General features: G+C 34.0%; 1 protein-coding gene across 2 annotated transcripts in view; it reads right to left on the bottom strand.

Moving 5' to 3' along the window:
- Pkia (cAMP-dependent protein kinase inhibitor alpha) overlaps positions 1 to 13,662 on the bottom strand; it is a 97,468-nt gene extending 83,806 nt beyond the window's left edge. For both annotated transcript variants that reach the window (XM_027946286.2, XM_071602279.1), the window contains exon 1: positions 13,539 to 13,662. The gene's annotated coding sequence lies outside the window, so the exon portion shown is untranslated. The remainder of the gene's footprint in view (positions 1 to 13,538) is intronic.
- Positions 13,663 to 15,392: the final 1,730 nt, after the last annotated feature.

A 15,392-nucleotide genomic window follows, 5' to 3' on the forward strand; every position in this document is an offset into this window, starting at 1 on the left:
ATTGAGGCAGATAACATAAATGACCTGTTTAGATAATTTTATTTAAAAAATTAACAGAAGCTTAATAAGAAAGAGGAGAATTTTCTGTGAATTTATTTGTTCCTCTTTGGCAGTTACGGGGAACAAATCCAGGGCCTCACTCATTCTAACCAAGTGCTGTACCACTGAGCCACAACCTCAGCCCTTCTGTGAATTTTAGTTATCTTTTAAAATGATATATGGTGGGCTGGGGCTATAGCTCATTGGTAGAGAGCCCGCCTCACATGTATGAGGCACTGGGTTTGATCCTCAGCACCACATAAAAATAAATAAAGATATTGTGTCCAACTACAACTAAAAAAAAATTAAAAAATGATATATGGTACTGTGTTGTAATTAAGCTGAAAGTAATGTAAAAAATAGTATAGAAAAAATTACTATTTAAGTTAGAGACCTAGTAAATGTGTGTGGGTATGTGAGTGTGTATAGGTAAAATGATATAAACGTAATCTAGACTGGCATTTTATCTAACCCAGGTATGCCATCAGTATTGTCAATATTTGGTTATTAAGCAATATAGTGTTTAAGTAGGATGTATGGTATATTGAAGAGAAGCAATTGATAGGCAAAAAAATACACATATTAGAATGTGGTGGAGGGCAGATTTAAACCTAAGAAACTGCTTAACATGTCCACCTTTGGGTTGATGAAAATTGTTCACATGGGTATTCTTGGTGTAAGCTCTAGTAAAGTTTGTAGAATTTGAAACCAGTTGCAGAATCAGGCCAATTTCCATTTCATACTTACTTCTTTTTTTTAGTTTTTTTAAAGAATTCTTTTAGTTATATGAAACATTAGGATACAATTTGACATAATCACAAAAGCATGCAATATAATTTGTTCTAATTGAGTCCCCAGCACTCTCCCTTCCTCCTTATCTCTCCCTCTTCTCTTTTCCCTCTATTCTACTAATCTTTCTTTAATTTATTTGTAGTTTTGTTTAAATTAGTGTCTTGTGAATATACTTGATGTTGGGACTCTTGTGCTATATTCTTGTATGTACTTTCTGTCAGATTCACCTCTTAAACTTGTACAGTTCCTATAGCACAGAGGAAAGAAAGCACTAGATTGACCATGGCCTGAAACAAGTTTGAATTTTGGCCCTGCCACTTAATAGTTATGTATACTACTTAAGTGGGAAAACTACTAAAATTCATAAACTTCAATTTTCCTATCTGCAAAAATAAGGATAATTCTTTTTTTCTTAATTTTTTTTTTTTTTTTTTTTTTGGATGCTGGGGATTGAACCCAAGGCCTCATGTGCACTAGGCAAGTGCTCTACCACTGAGCTACAACTCTAGTCCCAAAATGAAGATAATTCTTGTTCTATCAACTTTAGAGGGTTGGCATGATCCAGTAAAAGAATGACTAAAAAAGTGTTTTGAGAAATATATAATGCTTACAAAATAAAATTGATTATTGTTATTCCAGGATGAGTAAAACTCACCTTCCTCTACTATATTCAGTATTTTCCAAAGACCTACTCAAAACATTTATGTTTGAGTATTTTAGCTACACTTTAAGTAATGGTGAGATGATAATAAAAAAATGCTTTAAAATATGTAAGTTTCTCATTAAATAGTTTACAAAGTAATGTATACATATTGAATGAATAAGCTAACACAGTGAAATCATAATGACTTGACTTTCATTTAAGTACTGATGTTTGATATTTAAATTTTCTATTTTCTTTGGATATTTTCCTCTATGTGTATGATATTCAAAATCCATATGTAAGTATGGAACATTTATTGTTTAATGTTCCATTCTTTTTGTTTTATATTTTACAAAAAGAAAATATTAATCTGCTAGTTTCTTTATTATTTCCTCTTTTTAGCTTCTTACTTTTAATAGTAAAAACAACACCTGGAAGGTATTACGTAAAAGCATAAAATAAAGTTCAGCATAAATGAGCTAAGTAAATATGTTAGAAATACACTAGAAATGCACATACTTTAAAGGATATTCCCATATTTTTGTGAGTTTGACAATTTCAAATGTTTCGTGGACTATTCAATGAAGACCATGTATAAATTTTATTGAGTACTTTTAAAATAAAAAAATATTTTAAAAACTTGATCCACTTGAAAGCTGACATGAAGTTCTGAAAACTTCCTTTTTTATAACTGAAGTTGTAGATATAAAGCACTATACAATCCCCCAAATTTAAATAACTACTATAGAAATATTGTCTATTTCATATTCTGTTAATAATTGGTATGAGGCATATTGGTTAAAATCTTATCAATTATTTTCTTAAGATCATACTTAAGTGGCACTGTGAATTTGAGTATCAATAATATTTTATTGTCAAAGGTTGCCTGCCAAGTGACAAATCAATTTATAGACTATATTGGAAAATATTACATCTTAATATTAATATCCATATCTTGGTAATGTAATTAATAGTGTAGAAACACTAAACCAGGGATATTTTTGTCTTTACAATAGTGTAGAAACACTAAACCAGGGTTATTTTTATCTGATATACTGTTAGAAACCAGAACAATAACATTGATTACCTTCAAATTAAATTTTTTCTTTTTTCTTTTGGTACTGGGGATTGAATTTTTAGGGGCACTCCACCACTGAACACATCCCCATCCCTATTTTGTATTTTATTTAGCTACAGGGTTTCACTTCCTTGCTTCATGCCTCACTTTTTGCTGAGGCTGGCTTTGAACTCTCAATACTCCTGTCTCAGCCTCCCAAGCCACTGGGATTACAGTGTGTGCCAATGCGCCAGGCTCAAATTAATTTTGACCTTAAAGATGTAGCAATTTCTACATGTTGACATGTTTACATACAAAACTGAAAAATTCATAAATTCAAATTCTAATTTATGTAGGATTTACACGAAATATGAAATGAAGATGTTTCTCAATGTATGACAGGATTACGGCCTGATCACACCATTGTAAATTGAAAACATTCTAAGTTGAAATGCTTTTAACACACCTAGTCTATCAAGCATCATAACTAAGCCCTGATTACCTAAACATGCTCACAACACTTAATGCTAGCCTACAGTTAGGCAAAATTATCTAATTCAAAGTCTATATTATAATAGTGCTTTGAATATCTATTGTTTATTAAATACTGTACTAAAAGTGAAAGAATGGTTATTCTCTAAGCACTAATCTGTTAAATTTAAATGAATCAACCTTTAAAGTAATCAAATATTTAAAACACAAAGTAGTCTTGAATATATACACACGTACACATAAGTACATGTTCATACACATAATTGGTTAAATAAAATTAATTCACAACACATAAAATACACACATTTGTTTATATTATGGATATACGTATGTACATGTGTATTTAAAACAGATATTTCCATTGCTTGTGACACATTATTTTATAATGAGGCCATGTCCAAAATCTATCTACCCCTGAAACCTTTAATGATTAGCTAATAAATTCAGTCTAACAATATTGGCTTGGAATTTAGGACAAACTTACTATGCTAATGGTTTATGACTTTTTACATGAAAGCTAAAGTTGTTTTATTTTCAGATAAACATGCAGAGACTCTATCCATTATAATAAATTATTGTATGCAATGGATTGACATACAAGGTATTTACATATTAATTTTCCTTTATGAGTAACTTACTATTTAGATTAACAATATGAAACTCACCAATAGTCACATATCAAAAAAGAAGAAAAAAAACCCACACACGCACACACACACCAAACTATTTGAGTATTAACTAGATAATTAGCAGGATTTCCCAAGGCTTTTGTTAGATGGAGGGAATGTTAACAGTTTTCTATAAATTAAATTTGTCCTATCCCAGAAATCTCAACACTATAACTGAATAAAGAAAATGCCAACTGTTGCTCTTCAGGAAAGGGGCATCTCCAATTTATATAGAAATCACGTGTGAAATCAACAGCCTCATTCAATATCCTTACTGTCATTTTTGACAATGAGTCAGTGAAGTGTGACTATACATATGGTATGATTCAGAAAGAAAATAAGATGCAGCTCCAATAGCAAATTGACATTCCCCAGGTCATGCAATCAGTTAGTTGAAGAGTTGAAAATAGAAGTCCAATTCCCAAGTGGAAGAGTTGAAAATAGAAGTCCAATTTCCAAGGCTGAAGCCAAGTCTGACCACCTTGCCTCAGACTCTCCTGACACTGGCATCATCTTTACTGAAACATCATCTAGTGAGATTCAGAGTCATTTCAAAGCTTATTTTGATTTACATGGGGAGAGGTAGGAAATAGATTTCATAAGATTTGGGAAAAGATGTGGTAATGATGTCTGGTTATAAATTGCATGGAGAATAAAAATTACAAAAATGAAAAACATTTATTTACTCTTACTAAGTATGTTTCAGAAATTACAGTGAATTCTCTGTAATGTTATCTTCTTTAATATTCACAAGGACACTGTGATCTTCCTGTTTTACACATTAGGAAACAGCTCACAAAGGTTAGGTAACTTATAAATCACCTAGCTAGTAAATGGTAGCAGGGAGATTAAAAGACAGATTCTGACATAATTGGTTGTCAAAACCCCCAAAGATGAAGAAGAAATAAAAAGTAAACAGAGAAAAGAAAGTGGAAATTCCAGGGATCAGCATAATTTGAAGATAATGCTTAGAGCTTTCTGACTGATCTTGAAAATAACCAAAAGCTGCCTGAGAATTCCAAGAAAAAATTATTAACAATTTGATCCAAAAAAACATTAATTTTACAATCAGATGTTCTGAGACTAACTCTAGTGCTTTGCTTCCAAACCATTATAATGCCACTCTATTTCATTTTGTTCATTAGGATAATGAAAATATTCAAATAGTTTGCCTGAACAGTTTAGTGATTTTTCTAACATAACTAAATGCCAACTTTCATCCCTTTATTCAATGGATTGTTTAGTGTCAGATAATTTTATATTCAAATTTAACTTTTTTATGGTGAAATAGACTTCACAAAGCCCCATGAATAAGTCACAGGTCCATTAGATCAAACATGCATGAGGATGGAATAAATTTTCTTTTAATATTTTACTTTCTGTGTATGATTGTGATCCTCACAATAAATGAAATTGAAAAACACACAGAGATAAAAGAACTTCTGACTAATACTTTATTATTGAAATATTATAATTTGTGCTTTGAAATTTCTGAGAGTCCTAATCTGTTGTAGTTGAAGGAAGAAGGGGAATGACATTGTTTTCCTGTCCTGGGTTCCTGTGCTTGTCTGGAACAGGTAAGTAACCATATGTCAAACTTTAATATGTCTCATATCTAATTCTCATCTTATCAAACCTCATAAAGAATAGACTTGAAAAGAAACAGGGAAGAGGATAGTCCAATCCATAATTCACTCTCACCACACCTACAAAATACTATCATGATGAATTTGTGTAAAATACCAATTTTTGTATCGAGAGGGAGATTTTTAAACATAAATGGTATTCATGCACTTGGTTCAATAGTATTTTTGTAAATATCTATGCTGAACACAAGGACCATAGTCAGCCCTTGAGTTGCAGAAATTTTTTACACTCTTGATATTTTACTGTTAAAAAAATAGCATTTTATATTTACTGAGTGCTTATTATAGTATAGATATTAATAAACTCATTAGAAATCTTAATATTTATAAACTATACCAAATGCTACTGTCTCTTGTGTTGCTTTAAATTCTGTTGCCCTCTAATCTGAAGATGGAGGAAATGTCATTTAAAATATATATATATATATATATATATATTTGTAGGATCACCAGCTGTTTCTTGGCTGACAGTTATAAATGGAGATTCCCATATATATATATATATATATATATATATATATATATATATATATATATATATATATATATCTTTATTCATTATAAACCTTTCAGTACTGATCAGCAAGTGATTCTAATAAACATGGGCATGTAATAAAAAAATTAATGTCAGCCCCATTGTATATTTCAGCTGGATTCACTGTAGGAATGCACAAATATGACTAATGAAGGCAATTTTCCAGGAAGTTTCCCTTTCTTGAGAACCAGATGACAGATCAATGTGGATGACAGTGATTTGTCACAATATATTTTTGAGGGTAGTACTAATACAGTCTTTCCAGAATGAACCATAAACTACATTATTACATACCTTATAATTAGAAATCCATGAGTATAATCTTCCTTTTCTAAAATATTGCTAGGTAACCATAGCTCTTCTTTAAAATTTGCTAGTCCTTAAATCTGAATTTGGATTTAGATGAGTCTGACAGATTATTCCCAGTGATTCCACTGGGCACTCACCAATTCAGATTCAAACTAATTTCTGCAAGTCCTATTATGCATAGAGGTATTGACATGCTAGTTGTTTTCCACTATTTTCAATAATCAAAGAACCTGAATGTGAAAGATCATAGAGAAATGTATAAGAAATGGTATTAAAGATATTACTGATTTTTCAGTACTTATTCAGTCAAATTCTACAGCACACAGCAGAAGGAATGCAGCAGGTTGTGTTGTGGTTATCATTGAAATGGCCAAAAAAAATCTGACATTTTTAGCCTTGCATGTCATAGCTACTGCAGTGCATTGTTTAAGAAGGTGTGGTCATGTTGCTTGTTCAGGCAAATATCAGAATGCTTATTTGTTTTTAGTCTCCTTTTCAAAGACAAAGATAAATAACAGAAGAAATGTTTACTAATAAGTCTCTCCATCCCAATCAACCAAAGAAAAAGCATACTTAAAATACTGTTGTGATATGTTTAGGATCAGCTATAGTATAGAATGTGTTTATCCATCTAAATAACTATTCTGGCAACCCTTTAGTTTAAAGTAGTTTCTTAAATATGTGGTTTGAGATATGTTGCTTCATCCTTGCTCTTTTAGCATATTAATGTCTAATTCAAATAAAACATGATGCAATCTCCTGCAAGACTTCTGTTTCTCCTCTCCTGCATAATGCTATCAAAACAGGCTTCTTATGAGCAGGGTGGTTAAGGTTTCCTAATTCTCTCCTTCATATATTCTGAATGCTCTGAAGTTTACCTTCAATAAAACAATCTGTTCGGTTTTAGTTATTCTATTTCAGGACAAATTTTCAAAGGACACACTAAAGGAAATCTAAGAAAAAAAACCGAAAATAATTACAATAAAGAAGTTATATCAAAATAGTATAGTAAGCTAGATAAAATGACTCATTGCTGGAGTTTAAAAACTAAATAAAAATAGGTTTAGATGTTTCTACTTTTCTACATTTTCATTACAAGACTTGATTGACATCACTGATGCACTTTGCAATATTTAGAAAGACGAAATGTGTAATTGAGAGACTTAAAATCTTTCAATATTTGTGCATAGTGTTTTTTCTCCATGAACTAGAAAATGAAAAAAAAAATGAGACTATTTCCTTGCTTAGGTCATTTTAAATGGATTCTCTTATATTACCTGCATTCATTCTGAAGACAGTTTGAAATATTTCAGAACATACTGAAATATTATCTGTGGAAGAAAGTTATGATTCTATAGTTTATATACACATTAATATAATAAATGTTTGGGCATAATCTTTGACCCAACAGTATTCTTCCAATAAAAGTAAAAGCATCAACATACAAGGATGTATATACCACTATCTATGTCCATTACCACATAATGTGAAATCACAAAACAATTTTGAACCTAATGGATGTTTATCAATGGGGTTTGATTGAGTAAATTATAGCATACTTTAGTACACATTACTAGGCATCTATCAAAGACAATATGGTAATGATACAGCTAGATGTCTTTAGATGTCTTTAATGTAATAGAAAATATACTGAAAGTGTTTGGGGTAAAAATGGGAGTTCATAACCCACTTGAATCTAATGTATGAAATATGATATGTCAAGAGCTTTGTAATGTTTTGAACAACCAATAAAAAAAAAGATAAAAACAAACAAAAAAAATTATGGCATATGAGATATATACACTGCGTGTATGTGTGTGTGTGTGCGTGCATATGTGTGAGTGTGTGTGTGTGTGTGTGTGTGTGTGTAATAGTATTCAAACTTAAAAAGGAATGAAATTTTGATACATACAACAGTGTGGATGAACTTTGAAAACATTATGCTAAGTGTAAGAAGCCAGATACAAAAGGACAATTACTGTATGATTCCATTTATATAGGGTACCTAGAATAGGTGAATTCATAAGCACAGAAAGTAGAGTAGAGGTTACCAGGGACTGAAGGACACAGAGAAAGATGAGTTGTTGTTTAGTGGATACAGAGTTACTGTTTGGAAAGATTCTGAAAATAGATAGTGTGATGATTGCACAACTCTGCAAATATTTAATACTAGTGAAGGTTATGCTTAAAAATAGTCAAGTGTGTATATTAGTTTTAATATACATAAAATATGCAATATACAACCTACATGTAAAAATATACACACTTTAAAGTTTTCCCAGTGTTTATATTTTGCTACAATAAAAATTGAAATATTATAAAATCTTCTATAAAGTACAAATTTACCTCATAGTGGCATATAATGAAGTTTCTATAAAATCTCACTTATTTTAGTAGCTTATACAATTATCATATTTTAGCTACAAAGAAAGGTATTTGGGGAAAATGTAAAGAAAGCAACAGCTTAGGCTGTCCTCTGAGTTTTCTTTCTCCATCTCTCCATCTTGTTTTCTTCTGGATGAATATCATTCTCATCATACCCCTTGGAAATATCCATATTAGCAGGAACCATGATAGCTAGTAGGAATCTCCTTAAGTGTCAGCTAAGAATTTTAATGCATTTCTATGTTTCTAAGTTGATGTGTAGCTCTTTAGGATGGCAGCTGTTTTAGAACCTAGGATGAATATAATTTGTCATTCTTTCTTTAACTTGGCAAAAGCAAATATATTACTACAGAAAGAATTACCAGAAATAAATAGTAACTTTGAGGCAGATACAAATCCATCTTAAGAGAAATGAATATATTTCAAAGTAGTCTACACCAGTCAGCTGCTGGCAATGTTCTGCTACATATTTGGCAGTACAGTAAGTCTGAGAACTGTCTCTTTTTTTGTGAAAATGGTTTTGATTGGAAACCCCTAAATAAACCATTTGGAATGTGTCATATTCAGAACTCCTTCTAGGATGTCTTTTCCATGAATCAAGGTTCTCTGAATCACTGTTCTCATTGGCACTTGCTTCCCTGTCATCTCAGCTGTCTGTGCCAATGCTAAAGAAGGGTTCTCAGTTCAGGTCCTAAGGCCGGGAGACAATAGAAGAACCTCATACCAAACATGGGAAATGTGTGGGCTAATAAAAGACATGTGTTGTCAGAGAGGTCAAGGAAAACAGCCTTTAACCATTCATAAGGAGAGTTCTATTCAATGTGTAAATATCTTCTCTGGTATACAAAGTCACAGGGTGTGTGTATGTGTGTGAGTGTGGTATGTGTTTTGAGAGAAAATGCATAGCTTTTATTGTGTTACCTAAGGAAATGTTAACACCCAAAGTATACAAAAAACAAAAACACTAGAAAGATTAATCACCAAACAATTTGAAACTACTCTGATGGCTCTGACCTTAATGTTTTAAAAATGCTTTCCTTCACTCTGTTACACTTCAAATAGTCACATGGTAATGCGGAAAGAATTCATGCCATTTAGATGACATCTCTGAACTTCAATTTTTTCAATATAAAATTAGCATGTAGTGGAAGCATTAAGTGCTATGCCAAAGATGAACTCCCTACCTAATGCTTTGAAACAAGATAAGTGCTCATATGTGTTAGATGCCATTCCCTGTTTGAAATGCAAGCATATTGTAAGCAGATACAATATCTTCCTTAAAGTTTTATTTCGTTGTCCTTGCCATGCTTTTAATATAGATGAGCTAAATACAAATAATAAATTTTGTTGAATATAGTTATTTGTACTTTCACTCTTACTATTAAATAAGGGTTTTATAAATTTTAAAATAAAAAAAGTAAATCAATACATGGACAAATATTGAGTGCCCCACTGATTTGAGGGAGAAGAGTAGGTAGATAGATATATGCCTCTGGGGAATAATTCATTTCTTCACTAAAATCAAATTGCTGAACAGCTACTATGTAATGTAGCTAGGCACTATACTATGAGTTGCAGGTAACAAAAAGTTTTCAGTCCCTGAGCCTGCTGTCTAGGGCTGTATCAGAAAAGCAGACAGAGGGTATTCACATGAAAGCATAAACCAAGATAGAAAATACTATAGGAATTTAGAAAAAGGAAAAAAAAAAGCACACCTGACCAAAGAAAAGAGGAAGGTGTGGAGAAGACTTCATGGAAGAGGCAATGCCAGATGTGAGCAGGGTTTCCACACATAGAGGGATGGGCTCAAGGAACAAATGAAGACATCCTTAGGCACACAATGGAAGGTATGACATCATGAAGCACACAATGGAAGTAAAGACCACTTGGTTTAGGCTGGGCATGGATTTCACAGGATTAGGAGAAACTATATGAAGAGGTATCATAGAGCTTCTTGACACATACTACTTGTTAATAAAACTGAACAAGATGAAATATTATAGAAATCTGTCAATTGAGAGGTCACTGGCAACTTTCAAAATAGTACATTCTCAGTGGAGGCACTGGTTGAAAAGAAATGACATTTCTTTCTCAGCCTTATTATTATGTCTAATTTTTTTTTTTACTTCTACTTTTCAAAATCTCAAGCTAAGTCTATTTCAATTATAGCTAATGGCACTAATGCAGCACCAGAAAAATGCTCTTTTGTTATAAGACAGCAACTTTATCCCCTAAATTTGTAGTCTCTAAGCTGATCATAACATGGACTGTCTGCCAGACTGTGATTAGAAAGCAATAGATTGACTTCAATTCTATCTTGTCAAAACTACAAAAGTGCCGGCAGTTAATTTAGTATCTAATCATGCACATCATTCCATTTTTCATTTTGCCTTCATTTCCAAACACTAACCAATTAATTTTCCTCTCCCCATTTAAAGAAAAGGAAATGAAGTCATAAATCAGTTCCAGTCACAAAATCATACATATATTTCTGCTGAGGATTCTAAATTTAGAAACATTCCTCAAAATTATTTAATATAACAAGGTCCAAATTCAGAAACTCTTCCAATTTAATTATTTTTATTAATTGTACCAAAATGAAATTTAAATTTTCTAACTTTTTTTCTTTCTTTCCAACAAGGCTTCTTCAACTCCAATCAATAACTTAGTGGAGTAAGCTTACCTGCAAAATTACTGGCAGCTATTATACCACCTTAAACAACACCAGTCCACTAATCCTGACCCTATGTTTTGCCAAATAATGTAGTTTCTTTAGAAATAATAAAAACTACCAATTTCAAAACATCATTAGAATATTTTTATGCACTGGTCTTCAACAAAAAGATAACTCTTAACACTAAAGGAATATTTATTTTACTTCTAAGATCAATTTATAATCTATATTTCATATGCTTTTAGATAATTTATTAAAAAGAATTATCCTATTAATATTTATCACTAATTATTTTTAAGAACAACAATTTATGTTGTCAAGCATTTGCATATTAGGAAGGAAAGGTGACAGAATAGCTGATTTTGTTTTTTATTTTGCTCTTTGTTACCTCTTCTTCTTGATGGTATGCCTGGGTCAACATTCTAGGATCTCAAAATTTTAATATTGCAAACTCAAACCCATGCTCAACACATAATAATAACAATAGCATTATAATAATAAGAGTAGAATAGCCTGGAGTTCTTCAAGTTCCCAGGGGTGCAGTTCTTGAAGTGGGCCACTTTGTGGTGGGTTTTGCCTACCCTGTCCTCTCCCTTTACCTCATACTGAAGATGGAGACAAAGAAAAAAATTCAAATCTTTCTAAAGGGTATTATATAAAAACAGAACTTGTGATTAGAAAAGCAATTTTAATATATAATAGAATGAACATGATTTTTCAGAACCAGTATGACTGAAAAGCTACATTGAAAAAGGAAGGTAAACAGAGGTACAATATTTTTCCATAAACTCTCTTTTTCATTGGTTCATTTTCATTTACTAAAATGAATTTACATTGCTGTTGAATCACAATCTAATTTCAAATTTAAAGATAACAGGTCTCCTTTTAAATAGAATATTGGCACAAGACGTGCCACAATCTGGCTTATCCCAATTGTTCTCTGTTGTTGAAGTGGTATAGTTGCAATCCCCATAACAGCCATCTTAACCATTTCACAGCATATTATTCAAATGTACATCCCTAGGTGGCAACAAGAATAAGAACTTGAGCTCAGTAGCAAGGGGTCTGTGAGAGAAATCTTAGAACAAGTGACAGGAATCTGTTAATGCGGAGAAAAACTTAAGGATGTTCAAATAACCTGAGGCTTAGATTGAGCAGCTCCACTGGCTTTCTGACTGCCTAATGAAGAAAGGCTCTCTGAAAACTCTTTTGAGGTTCTTGGGAATCCTAGGGCAAACACACTACTTGCTTTTTGGGAAACCTTTGTCCAAACCCCTAACAGCTATTTGTTTCACTCTCCATCTGGACTAACAATGGTTCAAGAAATTCTGGATAAATTGGCATTTACATTTTTGTTTCTACCTATGCATAAGAAGCAGCCCCCACACTCCAGTATACTTTGTTTGTCTTCTCAAGCTTTCTGGTAGCCAGCCAGAGTGACTACAAGGAAGGGAGTTACGGGAAACCATGTTGGTACTGGGCTAAAAGCAGAATATTTCATTCCATTTATTTGGGGGAAGGACATAGGTAAGGGTACATAGCGGCAATACTAAACAGGAAACCCTGTGTGAGGCAATGCCCTTTCTGGGTCCTTGACAAAATTGGTCATGGAACTGAGACTATGGATATGAGCTGACAAGAATTGTCCTGTGAACCGACTATGGCATCCACGAAAAAGATCAATGAAATGATTGACAGAGGAGATGGTAAATGAAGGGAGAATGATGTCAAAAGCTGCTCAAACCAAGCTGAACTCCAGAAGATAAGGGAAGTTTTTCCTCCATCTAGAGATCTTTCTAAAGGCTCAGTATGGAGACAGGTGTTGTGACATTGAGATGAGCACAGAGCCAGTATGATACCTGGGAGGAGAGAGGACCCAGCACCATTGAAAGAGAGGGAAGATTTCTGGTTACTTCCCCAGGCTGCTGCCAGGAACCTGCTGCTCCAAGATCAGAAATAATCAAGTGAAAATAGAAGGCAGAAAGGTAAAAAGAGCAGTTCAAATTATCTCACATTTTAAATCTTCTTTAGGGTCTAAACGAATCTGGCATTGAAATGGTCGAACATTTTTCAAAAAGTATAGTGGCTGAACGCCGCCTTTGTTTGCCCAGTAACAGTGGTCCTCCAATCTCCAGCACTTGGCTGATTAACATTTCAATCCCAGTTGTTGCCCCTGTAGCGACTGCAGAATGCATCAGGGTTATTCCCCCTTCTTCCCCTGGACTGCAAACCCCATTATTAACCCAGCGGAAAGCACCGAGCAGTGTGGCCAAGGCTAATAATAGCCAGGCTGCTTACCTTTCCTGGATTGAGTCACCTGGTATCCCGGGCGCCGGGTGCCCGCGGCCACAGTGGCCGCGCAGGGCAATGTGCGTGGTCAGTTCCTGACCGCCCCTACCCAACCTGCCAGCTGCAGCTACAGCTCCCGCCGCCGAGCTCCGGGTGCATGAAGTCATCCTCCGCCGGATTACCACATTTCAAGCGAGCGGAGGGGGGAGAGGGATCTCATCCAGCTGCGGGTCAGACACCTAGAAACTATGCCCAACGAATGCTACCCTTTCGGGTTGCTGTTTTATTTTCTATTAATGCTTTCACAATCGCAACAGCACTGGACTGTGAACCAAAAGACAAGATCCAGAGAAACTTTCTCTGCAGAGCGTCCTTCCTCCAAGAGCTCCCCTGTCATTCTGGTTACATGGCCCGCTCCATTTGCCTGTGTGGGTTTCCCACCCTCTTCATCTTCCTTATCAGTATTGTTCATTTCGCTGAATTTGAGAGCTGGGATTGTCTTTTGAGATAAATGTTCAAATATTCAAAAAATATTTTAAATTAGCAATCGATCTTTCAAAACCCCTCTTAGCACGCTCCACCGCCCTCCAACACAAACACATAGTATACACAGAGCTAAACCACTCAAAATTATGAAAGCTGGGACCTCTCTAACCCTCTTGCCTACGTAATAAATAGGGAATCTCCCTCAGGAGCGAAGTGGGGCCGACTAGAGAAAGCACCCACGGAAACAGAAAGGAGTCACCCCAGGATTTTGTTGCTGTTTATTGGTACAGTAGTGAGCAGATAGCTGTTCGCTCTAATACCCTTCATTCTCACCCTCCTCTGACCGCACCCCTAGCCATTACCAAACTGAATGGACTGCTCTGGAGACAGCAGTAACATTTGGAAACTAAAAGGCAGAGTCCACATTAACAGATGGCTGTAACTCATTTTTTCCTAAAGGATTTCTTAGAATTTACCTTAGAAATGAAATTAACATGTTTGCATATAAGGCCCCCTCCTTTCCTCTTTAAATTGGCACCGGGTATTATCAAGGTTATTCTCACCCCTCTTCTTCTCCCTCTCTCCTTCTCTCTTTCTCTCTCTCTCTCTCTCTTCCTCCAAGTTCAGTCTTTTCTTTCCCAAATTCCTGACCATATCAACAGTTTAATGATTGTTTGTTAACAGAAAAAAAAAAAAAAGAAGAAGGCCTAGAATTTGCTATCTTGCAACTGAACAGGGTTTCTTATCTAATTGAGTCATTTCCACGTTGGGAGGTTCCTTGACACTGAGTTTCTGTGGGTGTTGGAGTTTTCTCATTTAACTTGTCTTTTTCTTGGAATTGCCCAATGCTAGGTCCAGGCCAGATGCACCCTGGGTATTTGTCCAGCCATCTAAAGATTGTAGTTGTATAAAGTCAGGGAAGTACCTTAACTAAGTGAAACTTTTCCACCCCTCAGTTTAAGGGTTCCAAAATCAGAAGGTATTGTAGTCAAAATATTCTAGCAAAATTAAGAATTTTGAAAAATGGTACTACTTAGTTGATTTCTCTGAGACATATTTTTATGAAATCAAGTCATGGGCTGGGGATGTGGCTCAAGTGGTAACACGCTCGCCTGGCATACGGGGGACACTGGGTTTGATCCTCAGCACCACATAAAATAAAATAAAAATGTTGTGTCCACCGAAAACTGAAAAATAAAATACTAAAAAAAAATTAAAAATCAAGTCATTAATATTACCATACAGCAGGGACTTCATAGTCTGCATCAAAGTGGTATATGAATACACTTTGGGAGTGTGGAATTAGGATGGCAAAATTATATATTTAGTTGTACTAATCTCTAACAAACTTAGTATTTAGCATGTTCTTTAAATATA

Source organism: Marmota flaviventris, chromosome 15 (assembly GCF_047511675.1).
Source record: "Marmota flaviventris isolate mMarFla1 chromosome 15, mMarFla1.hap1, whole genome shotgun sequence".
In the NCBI taxonomy this organism is placed as follows: domain Eukaryota; kingdom Metazoa; phylum Chordata; class Mammalia; order Rodentia; family Sciuridae; genus Marmota; species Marmota flaviventris.